The sequence below is a fragment of the Cervus canadensis genome, chromosome 8 (assembly GCF_019320065.1).
Source record: "Cervus canadensis isolate Bull #8, Minnesota chromosome 8, ASM1932006v1, whole genome shotgun sequence".
NCBI lineage: Eukaryota > Metazoa > Chordata > Mammalia > Artiodactyla > Cervidae > Cervus > Cervus canadensis.
The window spans coordinates 43,533,553-43,546,684 of NC_057393.1; the positions used below are offsets into that span (position 1 = coordinate 43,533,553).

Here is a 13,132-nt window from a genome sequence, read left to right on the forward strand (position 1 = left end):
TTGGAGCTTGGCTATTCCTAAAATTAATTCCTGAGTCCTGTCCTCAGCTTTCTTTCTTTTCATTGAAGGGAATGAGAGTTTTCTATATGCTACAATGTAGCTTTTAATCACCGATTAACCACTCTCAGCTCTTTTCACCTTTCTGCAAGGCTTTAGTTGAGTTTAGCAAGAGTCACACAATTCTACTGCTGTTATAAATACTACTTCCTTCATGTTTCTCAAATACCCAGTATATCATCCATTTCCCTTCCTGGTGAGCCATCACAGTTCGCGGTCTTTAAATATTTTAAGAATTAAACGGCTACCTTGTGCCAGGGCTATCTGTGCTCTATTTACTACCAATAATGCGGCCCTGATTTAATTATTCTGGACTTAACTTGAGCTGCGTATAACACTTTATTGTTTTTTAATTACAAGCAGATGTATTAATGGGTCTGTGACTACAGAGCCGTTCTTATGTGGAGTTAATTTATATTTTATATCTACAATTCTCATTCTATGAGTGGATTCAGCCCAAGTACTTTCTGTAGTTTTGGACCAATGAGACAGCTGGAGACCAGCTTAGAAATCATAATAGTAAGCTTAGCCAGGCCATCTCTGTTTATATCAAACTTATAAGGAGTCAACAAATAGTGTTTTTATAATGCCATCAGTTATCAGTTTAACATGCTCTTTTAAACTACACACTTTAAAGTTTTAGGAGCCTAATTTATCTTAGCTGGCAAAATTGAATGGAGGTGAAGCTAGAAGGGTGGTCATGGAGGCATTCAGCCACTCTGGTCTATTTTGTTCTGATCAGAGTATCTCTGAACTCTTTTTCTCCTACTCAGATTTGCACATTAACTTCTATTAATTAAAGGCAATGCCATTTGTTCTAGAATTTTGCTTGTCAGTTAAGATTTTAGTAATCTCACTGTCCTTGTTTCTCCATGGCTCCTTGCACGTTAGTAGCTCTATAAATTTCATCAAGCTATCTTAGATACATGGAGTTTGAGATTCTTTTGGGGAGGATTAAATGGAATTTTTCATGGAGGAAATTAAATTCAAGGTAACCAGGGCTTTACACATCCAAATCCATGTTCTAATATTACGGTCTGAAGGGCAAACTCTGCTTACACTGGTCTGCTAGGATTATGTGACTTATCAGCTGTTACTGTTGTTTTATCAACGAGAAATGGTTCATGTATATACACTGATGACTCTGGATCATTTAATCTTAAAGATTACCTTGATAATAGGAAATTTCTATTTTTGAAAATGTATACCAATCTCCACTTGTGCACTGCAAAGATTTTGTCAAATAGCTGAATATAAGGAATGAGTTGAAAACTTCCTAACGTATCAGAAAAATGTTAGCCCTTATTAACATTCTTGAGAGAAAGGGAAAATGACTACATATAGGTAATCTTTTGTATAAGGCTTAAAAATTAATTTATAATAGAGATGAAATAGCATGAGTTTAGCTGAGAGTTTAGAAAATTCCCCTAACCCATAAATTTAGGAATTCTGCATCAGTTATAATAGTGACTAACTCACCAGGAATTTTTCATTGGTGAGATGTATCTCTGTGGCTCTAAGAAGGGCTGAGTTTATATTCCAGTGTGGTCAATGAAGCAGAAGCAGAATGAGATTTCAGTCCATCATGGGATCTCATTTGGGATGTGCTGATACCAGGCCAATAAGCTGATAAACCACTGGCAAACTTCAACATGGCTGATTTTGGCCATGCCAAATCAGGAAACTCAGTTATTGTACACCATTGCTCATTTATTTTTGGAGTTGTCATCTCTATTTCCAAAGAACCTGGCAATTTTGTAGTTCAGTTTAGAGAATCATTTATAACATTCCCGGTGCTAGAACAGAACATTGATCATACTCTCATGTCGCGAGGGAGAGACCAGAATCAATGACCAGGTATTTGTCAACAGTGTGTTTGCCTGAAGCTCTGTGGACTTCTGGAAGGATCATTCTTCTGCCAGCACTTGTCAGGTCTGTTAGAATTACGTTTTGGTTCTACTGTCCTATTAGACTCTGAACTCTTGAACAAGAAATAAAAAAATACAAACATGATTTACCTAAGCTGTGAAAAAAGTAGTTACAAATAATAGGTTTAAGTTCTGGAAATTAGGTCTTAAAATAAATAAACACTATTTTTTTCAGTTTTATTGTAATATAATTGAAATACAGCATTGCATAAGTTTAAGGTATGCAGCATAATTATTTGGTTTGCATATATTATGAAATGATTGCCACAATAAGTTTACTTAACATCCATCATCTCATATAGACGCAAAAAAGAGGAAAAAATGTTTTTTTTTCCCTTGTGTAAAAGTTATTTTACTAGGATGTTCTCTAAAAAGTAGGTTTTTATTTAATGCATCTTTATAAACAAAGGCCAGTTCCAGAGCTGAGCCAAATTCTCTTAAACTCTAATGTTATTACTTTGAGGAGCAATCGGCCCAGCATTGTACACACGTTTTACAAGGCTCATAAAATAGTCTGTCCCCTGAGCCCCTGGCATTCAGGCATCCAAGTGCATGTGACTTAGTCATATTTGCACAGCAGGATCCTGCATGCTTTGAGTGATGTTGCCATTTGCCGGAGTTCTCAGCAGTGCAGTTCTTCCACCCAGTTGCAACCAATTTCACTGATCAGTAACTCTGGCTTAGCTTCGCTCTCATAAATTTAATAATTCACTTGGCAGGTGTAGAGCAGACAGATCTCAAAAAATAATGTTCAGATTGTTGGAAGAGCCAGGAAAAAGACTCACTGATTTTTTATTAGCTTTTGAATTCTGACATTTAATTTGGGTAAAGGGATGATGCAGTAGTTTAGGATGCTCAGACAACAGATACTTTTTTCAGTTCTTCAATTTTTATTCTTCATTTCCCCTGTGAAATGACTTCAATCTGTGGAATTCACGTAAGAGTCATAGATATCAATAGGTTGTTAAATGTGTCCAATCAACAGACCACAGCGTTGGGCTAGTGAAGAGGAGTAGCAGAGCATCAACTTTCTGTTGGCCCTTGACATTCCTGGGGTCACATCCAACTGTAGTCATATAGAGACTTAGTTTATATCATACAACACATACACAGCCAGATTGTATGGATCAAAATCTCAGCTGTTTCTTGCTAGCTGATTAATCTTTGGCATGTTATTCAGCCTCCTTGTGTCTCATTTTTTTATTTCCAGAAATTGACATTTCCTCTCATTGTGTGTGAGGACTGAACAAGCAAACAGATATCAAGTAGTTTAAAAGAATGTTAATTCATTAAAAGTGTTATCATCACTCTCCTATAAAGACCTCTCATGTATAATTTTTCTACACAGCCAAAAATTGATCTGCATGTTTTTAAAAATATTTTTTAAGTAGGTAAGGTGTTTACAGGGTAAAAATCCACACAAAACTAAAATAAGTTTAGTCTTCTTCTCATTTCTGACCCCATGTACTTTTCTGTCTTCTCAGAGGTTCTTTTGTTTCTTACATATCTTCCAAAGATATCTATATGTAGCAGTGAATTTACTTAAATATTCTGCCTAGAATTTTAAAATATATTTTGAATAAAAAAGGAAGACTATTACCTCTAAGGGGAAACTAAGTCTCATTTGCATTATGTGTTATTATTATTACTGTATTATTAATCAAATTAATAGCAATCATAATTTGATAACAGCTGTCTTTTCTGTGTAGCAGGAACTCTGATAAGTTCTAAACCAAAAGTACTTGACTTAGTACCTGCAACACCCCTCTGAGATGACTATTATTATTATCCCCACATGACACATGAAAAAACTGTCATTAAGTAAGGCTAAATTTTTGAAGATCTAGTAGGTTGCAGAGCTGAATTTTGAAATCTGTGCACATAGAATTCAAGAAAGTTGCAGTAGAAGAAAGTAATTTACCTATCTCAGATTTCTTCTTTGCGAATCTTCCCTTTGATTCTTTTTCCTCCATTAAATGTCTTGACCTGGAAGAGAGTGCCCAACAGTCTGGACTGCTCACACACCCTGTACTTCAGTTCATCTTGTACCTTGTCTATCATTCAGCCATTTGAAAATTGCACTTTTACCAAGTCTGAGTAGTTTGTAGTTAGTTGCCTGACTTATAGCATACAGTCCTATTCCTCTTTGAATCTGAGAATTTTTTGAGTTCCCAGAAGGCAGGGGTTGTGAATTTGTGAATTTGTGAATGCTCTCCCCAGCATTCAGGACTTTTGCTGGCACATACTTGACACAGAGCAAATGATGGCTGAATGAACACATGGATGCAAGCCCCTGATATTATTTTCTAAGATTTGGGTCCAGGAGGAAAATGGCAAATTCCCTGATATTAGAGAATTATAAATATAAAATGGGAAATTCTGGTCCATGAAACATTTCAGCAAATCTCAGGGACCTAAAGCTCTAGGTAGGATTATGTTTAAGGCATACTAATGCTATGATGTGTGTACATGTGAGAGCAGCTTCTCTGAGAAAGAAACATCTTTGATGTGTCATGGAATAGTCCTCAGGAGTACACTTCTGAGCTGAAGGTTCTAAACATTGTTGTGTTTATTGAATTTGTAGTGCTTATTGAATTTGTAGTGTCTCAGAGTCCTTTTTTTTTTTTAAAACAACTGAAAGACTGATCTCACTAGTCAAACTGAGTCAGGGCAGTTTCTTAGATCTGTTAGCATGATTTCTAATTTGTTTTTGAGGAGGAAGTTTGGGTTTTCAGGAACTGGAGGAAAGATTGAAGGTTACAGTTGGAAGGATTTTCAAATGAGTTTCAAAAATAAATGACAAGTGAAAAATGATGAAATAGGAGTTGTGTCCACCTGCTGGCCTTGGTCTCCTCTCTGTTCTCCAGCTTCAGTGCAACCCTTTGGTACTCAGGAAAGGCCCCTTGGTACCCATGCAGTCCCTTCCTCTTCTCTATGAGAACTTGCCTTCAGACAATTGCCTATAAAATTCTAGCATACTTATGTGTGATTGACCAGTAGTTGTAAGGGAAAATATAACATAAATTATAAATAAGAGGTTTAATTCTCCCTGTTGAAAATAAAGGAAGAGACTTCACACCCCTCCCTTTCCCCAGACCATCTACTTTAGAAACCTTGCAATTTTAAGTTATTTTTCCATCTCGTTGAAATGTATGTAAATCATTTTAAAGGTGGATATATTTCAATGCTCAAACTACCACACAATTGCACTCATCTCACATGCTAGTAAAGTAATGCTCAAAATTCTCCAAGCCAGGCTTTAGCAATATATGAACTATGAACTCCCAGATGTTCAAGCTGGTTTTAGAAAAGGCAGAGGAATCAGAGATCAAATTGCCAACATCTGCTGGATCATCGAAAAAGCAAGAGAGTTCCAGAGAAACATTCATTTCTGCTTTATTGACCATGCCAAAGCCTTTGACTGTGTGGATAACAATAAACTGTGGGAAATTCTGAAAGAGATAGGCATACCAGACCACCTGACCTGCCTCTTGAGAAACCTGTATGCAGGTCAGGAAGCAACAGTTAGAACTGGACATGGAACAACAGACTGGTTCCAAATAGGAAAAGGAGTATGCCAAGGCTGTATATTGTCACCCTGCTTGTTTAACTTATATGCAGACTAAATCACGAGAAACGCTGGGCTGGAAGAAGCACAAACTGGAATCAAGATTGCCGGGAGAAATATCAATAACCTCAGATATGCAGATGATACCACCCTTATAGCAGAAAGTGAAGAGGAACTAAAAAGCCTCTTGATGAAAGTGAAAGGGGAGAGTGAAAAAGTTGGCTTAAAACTCAACATTCAGAAAACTAAAATCATGGCATCTGGTCCCGTCACGTCATGGCAAATAGATAGGGAAACAGTGGAAACAGTGTCAGACTTTATTTTTTGGGGCTCTAAAATCACTGCAGATGGTGATTGCAGCCTTGAAATTAAAAGACGCTTACTTCTTGGAAGGAAAGTTATGACCAACCTAGACAGCATATTAAAAAGCAGAGACATTACATTGCCAACAAAGTTCTGTCTAGTCAAGGCTATGACTTTTCCAGTGGTCTTGTATGAATGTGAGAGTTGGACTGTGAAGAAAGCTGAGCACCAAAAAATTGATGCTTTTGAACTATGGTGTTGAAGACTCTTGAGAGTCCCTTAGACAGTAAGGAGATCCAACCAGTCCATACTAAAGGAAATCAGTCTTGGGTGTTCATTGGAAGCACTGATGCTGAAGCTGAAATTCCAGTACTTTGGCCACCTGATGAGAAGAACTGACTCATTAGAAAAGACCCTGATGCTGGGAAAGATTGAGGGCAGGAGGAGAAGGGGATGACAGAGAATGAGATGGCTGGATGGCATCACCGACTCAATGGACATGAGTTTGGGTAAATTCCGGGAGTTGGTGATGGACACGGAGGCCTGGAGTGCTGCAATTCATGGGGTTGCAGAGAGTTGGACACTACTGAGAGACTGAACTGAAGTGAAATGAACTGAACATTTCAAAAATCCATCTCTCTGAAATGTATGTAAATCTTGTCAAAAATGTCTCTCTCAAAATCCTGGGAGTCGTCTCTTTTAAATATAACCAATTAAGGAAGATGACACTGCAGAGGCCCAGTTTCTGTGGGAGAGTAGAGCACTTCAGTGAGCACTTCACTCCTAGTTGCAAAGATACCTCCTTTCATAAACATATGAGAAATTTACTTTCATTTTAGACAGAGCCAAGTAATAAACACAGACGGTCATGGTGATTACCATGTGAATATAGGATTTTTGTTGTTCAGTCGCTAAGTCATGTCCAATTCTTTGCAACCCAATGGACTGCATCACGCTAGGCTTCCCTATCCTTCACTATCATGTGGAGTTTGCTCATACTTATGTCCATTGAATCAAGGATGTCATACAACCATCTCATTCTCTGTCGCCCCTTCTGCTCCTGCCTTCAATCCTTCCCAGCATCAGTGTCTTTTCCAATGAGTCAGTTCTTCTCATCAGGTGGCCAAAGTATTGGAGTTTCAGCTTCAGCATCAGCCCTTCCAATGAATGTTTAGTGTTGATTTCCTTTAGGATGGACTGGTTTGTTCTCCTTGCAGTCCAAGGGACTCTTGAGAGTCTTCTCTAGCATCACCATTTGAAAGCATCAATTCTTTGGTATTCAGCCTTCTTTACAGTCCAACTTTCACAGACTGAATGACAAATAGTGCTGTTGAATCCTCTTCCTTGACAGCTAGTCTTCAGTGGTCTTGAGCACATGTATGTAATGGGTTGTATCTGCCCAGCTACCTAGAAGGGCAAACTTTATTTCTGTCTTTGCAATGCCTTCAAGGACTTCCTGTAATGCTCATCACATTCTGTTTCAATACTTACTCAGTGATTCAGTTGTTTTCTTTCTCTTTTACTTTTGTGGAGAGATTTTCTGGGTTGGAAGGAGATTTGTTTCAAATTTTATTTTCCTGACACATATTCTCTCTGTTCAGAGACACCTGTATTTTAGCTGGGGCTAAATTTTAAGGATTAAAACACGAATTACTTAGTATAGCATTCAAGCACCAGTAAATTGAAATGGGATGTTTATCAGGAAGACTGGGACTAGACACAATCAAGGAATACCTAAAGGTCTACCCAAAAGCCAGACTCTGGGATGTGAGAAGTGCTTTCTTTGGGGAAAACAACTGCCCTCCAGCATTTGAATTGTGTTTTGGGGACATCCGCACTCTCCAAACATTAAAAGACAGCTACTTGCCCTTGTTCATGGAATTTTCTGGTATGCAAATTCAACACTGCTGTGTTTTCTAAATGTAGGTATTTTCATTAAGTAACAAAAGAAACACACATTAAAGATAACCTATTCCTTGAGTAGGTCAAATAGCTTTTTTATTGGGTCTCTTTCCAGTTTCCCTGACAATCTTCCCTTAGTTTTGGTGACATTCAAAGAGTATACTTTAGTTTTCCTGGCTACTGGTGATATCATCCGTTAAGTTTATGTGTCCTTAAGAGACCAGGTCTTATTCATTTCTGTCCCCCAAATGTCTGGGCACATAACAGTTGCTCATTGAATACTCGTACAAACAAATAAACACATGAGGGCTTCCATTGTACAAGGCATTATAAAACACAATGAGGGATGCATACATGATAAAAATAGCTAGCAACATGGTTAATATAGAAAAAGCCAGACTCATGGAAGAGTAATATCAAACAGGTTTATTACCTCCCACGCCCACTTTGAAATTCTCTCTGTTGGAATATTTCTTGTCCCATCATATAGTCTTTCATGGCTCTGATGTGATAAGACAAAGTAGTGAGTTATGATTATCATCTACATTCTCATATGAGACTATATACTTTGAACTTATTTTAACACTGAGGTTTCTCCTTCTCCCCGGCTCAGGTCTGACAAAAAGGGATGCATCCTCAGTCAGGGACTGGGGGGTGGCCAGCTTCTCTTACCTCACCTCATGTGAGATTTTACCTGCTTGGGTTTTATTTGCATAGAGTTACAGGATGCCCTTGGGTTGAGTTGCCTCTGGTGGTGCCTAACATAGGAACTGGCAACATAGCTATTTTATTTGTTCACGTAAAATCTTTGGAATAATCCTTGACCCTATCTTTCTTCAATGTGCTACATCCAATTCTTCACCAAATCCTTCAAAATACTCCTGCATCCAGCCATTTCTCTCGCAAATGCCACCCTCGGGTAGCGTTCTCCCTCATCTTCTGTTTAAATTGTTGCACAAGTTTTCTGCCTGTTCTTCCAGCGGAATCCACCCTCCATCTAGAAGACTACATGCCACATAGTAGCCCAAGGGATCCTTTCAAAACGCCAAGCTATATCATTCTATTCTTCTGTCCTAAAACCCCGAACATGTTCCCTTCCTCCAAGTCATGAATGTTTAGGCCGGCTGATTTGAGAAGAGAAAATACAAATGTGTCTTGTGATCCTGAACGTGCGTTTTTGCAAATGACAATTATCAGCAGAAAGGATTAGGAGGCTGTTGTTTCGCAGGCCCGCCTCTAGATGGCACTTTGGGATCGTGCAAATCTCCATCCTGGCTGTGAAATCCCTGGAGCGCAGACCGAGCTGTCATTTCAAGCTGAACACCTCCCAGCAGCCTAGGCTGAAACGGACTGAATTTCCCGCTCCCTTCTTTCCTCTTCTCACTCCCCCTTTTCAGTTCAGTTTAGTTCAGTCGTTCAGTCGTGTTCGACTCTTTGCGACCCCCATAGACTGCAGCACACCAGGCCTCCCTGTCCATCATCAACTCCCGGAGTTTACTCAAACTCATGTCCACTCAGTCGGTGATGCCATCCAACCATCTCATCCTCTGTCATCCCCTTCTCCTCCCGCCTTGCCTTCAGTCTTTCCCAGCATTAGGGTCTTTTCCAGTGAGTTAGCTCTTCTCATCAGGTGGCCAAATATTGGAGTTTCAGCTTCAACATCAGTCCTTCCAATGAATATTCAGGACTGGTCTCCTTTAGGATGGACTGGTTGGATCTCCCTGCTGTCCAAGGGGCTCTCAAGAGTCTTCTCCAACACCATAGTTCATTGTAACGTTAAAAAAAAAAAAAAAAATTGGGAAGATTCTGAAGAGACTGGACTCTCTGAGGAACAGTTTGAGTGTCTGTTGTTTGAGAACGTAGATTAACCAGGATTCACGCCCAGGAGGTTAGAGGATAGGGGAAGGGTGCTGCCAGGGGAACGCTCAGGCACCCGGACTCCTTGGAGGGGCTTGGGTGCGACTGGAGGGATGACTGACTATAGAGGAGTTGTCAACTGGGGAAAGAAGTCTAAAACGTTTCATCCCAATTCGTTTCTTTTACAAACTGCCTTCTTCTTCTTCTTCTTTTTTTTGCGAGACTGAGCTTAGGTGAATGTAGAAATTGGGGTCAGAAGGCGGTTGCAGGAGAACAGGTGTGCGCTGGCGGCGGCCGGCTGGGGAAAGCTGCCCTGCGACCCGGGGCTGACGGGGCACTGAGCCTGCGCGCACCGGGCGTGTCCCTTCAGGCGTCGAGGTGAAAGAGGAGCTCGGAGGCCAGCGCCCCAGGCCTGTCCGAGGGCCAACCCAGCCCCCGGAGCTGGGCCTGGAGAGGCGCGTGGGCCGTGGAACGCTGGTCCCCCAGCTGCCCCGGGCCATCCGGGCGCTGAGGAAGGACCCGGCAGGGCGCCGCAGAGAGCGCTGGCGGCCTGTGGTCGTCTGCCGCCCGCCTCGCCTCACCAGGCCGGCTCTAGAGAACCGCCCAGGCCTCCCGGGGCCGGAAGTGGCCCGAGCTGCTCCTGTGAGGCTTCTTCAGGTGGGGCGGGGACCGCAGGGACGCCTGCAGGTTTAGCACAGGACACCCCGGAGGTGGTGGTGTCTCGGGGTGGAAACAGTCACCACAGCCCCTCTTGGCAGCTCTTCTGCTTTTAGTCAGTCAGTTTCTTGTGGCGACTGGAGGGCTCCCTGAGATTCCTCTGGGCCATGCCTGCTCTGTGGTTTGCGCGACCCAGAGAAAAATGCCACTGTGGGCCCCTGAAGAAAAGCTTAATAATTTCAAGGCAGAGGCGACACAGCATTGAAACAGACTGGTCTTCACAAGTATGACTTATGGGCCCTGTGTGATTGCTCAGGTGTCACTCACCAAGCCTGTGATGCCAGGCTGCCCTCTGGGCACCCCGTTTCCAGCATTCAACTGGGGTATACTTTTAACTTCATCTCTCTCCTGCTTTCTTAAGCTTTAGGGAACATTGTTCTATCTGGGACCTATAAGGGAGGGAGTCTCTCAATAACCAGCGAAGAACCGCTAACTTGTAGAAACCATGTGCCTAATCCCTTTTCATTCATGTTAATTTAATGCCTCCCTTGATATCTTTCAAAGGAGCTTCCTCAAAATCCAACGTTTCTGAAGCTTAGGAACAGACACTTTCTGTGTTGTTCTGAAAAACGCTTGTAAGGAGAAGAATCCTTGCTATGGAAGAGCTCAGGAGAGGCCACAGTTGAACTCAGACACCAGGAGAGAGATTTTGAATCTGCCTTTCAGCCATTCTGTTTTTGATGACAATGTGCAGGTATTTGGCTCTCTTTAATGCAAGGAAAAGATGTTAAGTTTCAAAAATGGTTTTTGTTTTTTTGATTTAAGGTCTTCCAAATTACTTCCCTTCTTCCTTTTGAATTAATTTATTTAACTTTATGTCATAAATAAAATCAGTTGATTCACTCTTCTTTGATTACAAAGAAAGTGAAAGTGAAGTCGCTCAGTCACGTCTGACTTGTAGTGACCCCATGGACTGCAGCCCACCAGGCTCCTCTGTCCATGGGATTTTCCAGGCAAGAGTACTGGAGTGGGTTGCCGTTTCCTTCTCCAGGGGATCTTCCCAACCCAGGGATCAAACCCGGGTCTCCTGCATTGTAGACAGACGCTTTACCCGTCTGAGCCACCAGGGAATATGGAAATAAGCATAAATTCTATTGCTGTAATCAATTTTTAGTAACCCGACAACTTTCACACATTAAAATTACATTTAGCCCTTAGAGCATTCCTGTGAGTAGACACTCATAGTGCCATTTTCCAGAGGAAGAATGGAGGTTCAAGAATATGAAGTGAGTGACCCAAGGTCCCACAACTGGGAATAAGTGGAGACTTGACGTCCTTACACAACTGAGCGACTAATGCACTTGAGGTCCTTGCAGATCGTTTGTTTCCAAGTCTGTGCCTGCTCCACTGTTTCAGAGGCCTTTTCAACAAATAGTGTCTTCTTGTTGTTTAGTTGCTAAGTCCTGCCCAACTGTTTGTGACCCACATCGACTGTAGCCTGCCAGGCTTCTCTGTCAACGGGATTTCCCAGAGAATACAGGAGTGGGCCACTGTTTCCTTCTTTAAAGGATCTTCCAAACCCAAGGATTGAACCTGTGTCTCCTTCACTGGCAGGCAGATTCTTTACTGCTGAGCTACAGGGAAGTCCCAAGTGTCTTGCTATACACATATAAAACTTCAAGTGTTAATTCCTTATTAGAATCTCTACTTTTTTTGTAGCCAGAGATAGTTTCACAGTAGATGAAAATAAAATTCAGTCTGCTGTTACTTTCCTCTTGAAAACATTCAGTTAGTGGTCAGAATGAGATAATTTTGGCCTCTTTTTCAGGACAATTTCCATGAAGAAATCCATGTTAAAATGTTTCAAAAGTATGCCCAACAGTACCTTCTCCCATCATCCACATCTATTAAATATTAGGTTGACCAAAAAGTTCCTTTTGTTTTTTAAGTAAAATTAGAAGACACATTTTTTAAAATTTTTGTCAAGAATTTTATTGAACAGTGTATTCGCTGTTTTGTTTTACTATCCTCTGCCTTTTTTTTTTTTTCTTTTAAAGGCAACTTCATAATGCCATCTTCCCAAAACTTTTTATCTTTTTTGAGCAAAGAACTCTTTCAGATGACTTTTGCAGTCATCCAGGGAATTGAAAATTTTATTTTCCAATAAGAGATCTTTATAAAGACTGAAATAAATGGACATTTGAAGGTTTAATGTTCAATGAATACCATGGATGAATCAGAACTTCTCAGCCAATCTGTAACAGTTTTTGCCTGGTCAGGAAAGAAAGATGCAGTCTTGAGATATCCTATGGAAGATCATGTGTATTTTCTGTTGACTAAATCCAGACACTTTTCATTGAGTGCTGCCTTCAGTTGGTCTAATGGGAGCAGTACTTTTTGGAATTAATTGTCTAGTTTTCCAGAAGAAGCTCATAAAAGATGATTCCCTTCTAATGCCACCGTATACACAATATCACCTTCTTTGAATGAAGAGTGGTTTTTGGTGTGGTTGATGGTAGCTTATTTTACTTTGTCCATGATTTCTTCCATTCTACAGTATTGTACAGTATCCATTTTTTATCATCTGTCATTGATGTTTTTCAGTTGCTCAGTCATGTCCAACTCTTTGCGACCCCATAGGCTGCAGCACACCAGGCTTCCCTGTCTTTCACCATCTCTTGAAGTTTGCTCAAATTCATGTCCTCTGAGTCGGTGATGCCATCCAACCATCTCATCCTCTGTCATCCCCTTCTCCTGCCCTCCATCTTTCCCAGCATCAGGGTCTTTACCAATGGGTCTGCTCTTTGCATCAGGTGGCCAAAGTATTGGAACTTCAGCATCAGTCTTCCCAATGAATATT

The 13,132-nt window shown here is 40.8% G+C and overlaps 1 long non-coding RNA gene across 1 annotated transcript in view; it reads left to right on the forward strand.

The window, feature by feature from the left end:
- The first annotated feature begins 1,897 nt into the window (after positions 1–1,897).
- Positions 1,898–13,132, forward strand: part of LOC122446190 — a 162,663-nt gene continuing 151,428 nt past the window's right edge. The window contains exon 1 of the long non-coding RNA XR_006270807.1: positions 1,898–1,989. This is a non-coding gene — a long non-coding RNA (uncharacterized LOC122446190). The remainder of the gene's footprint in view (positions 1,990–13,132) is intronic.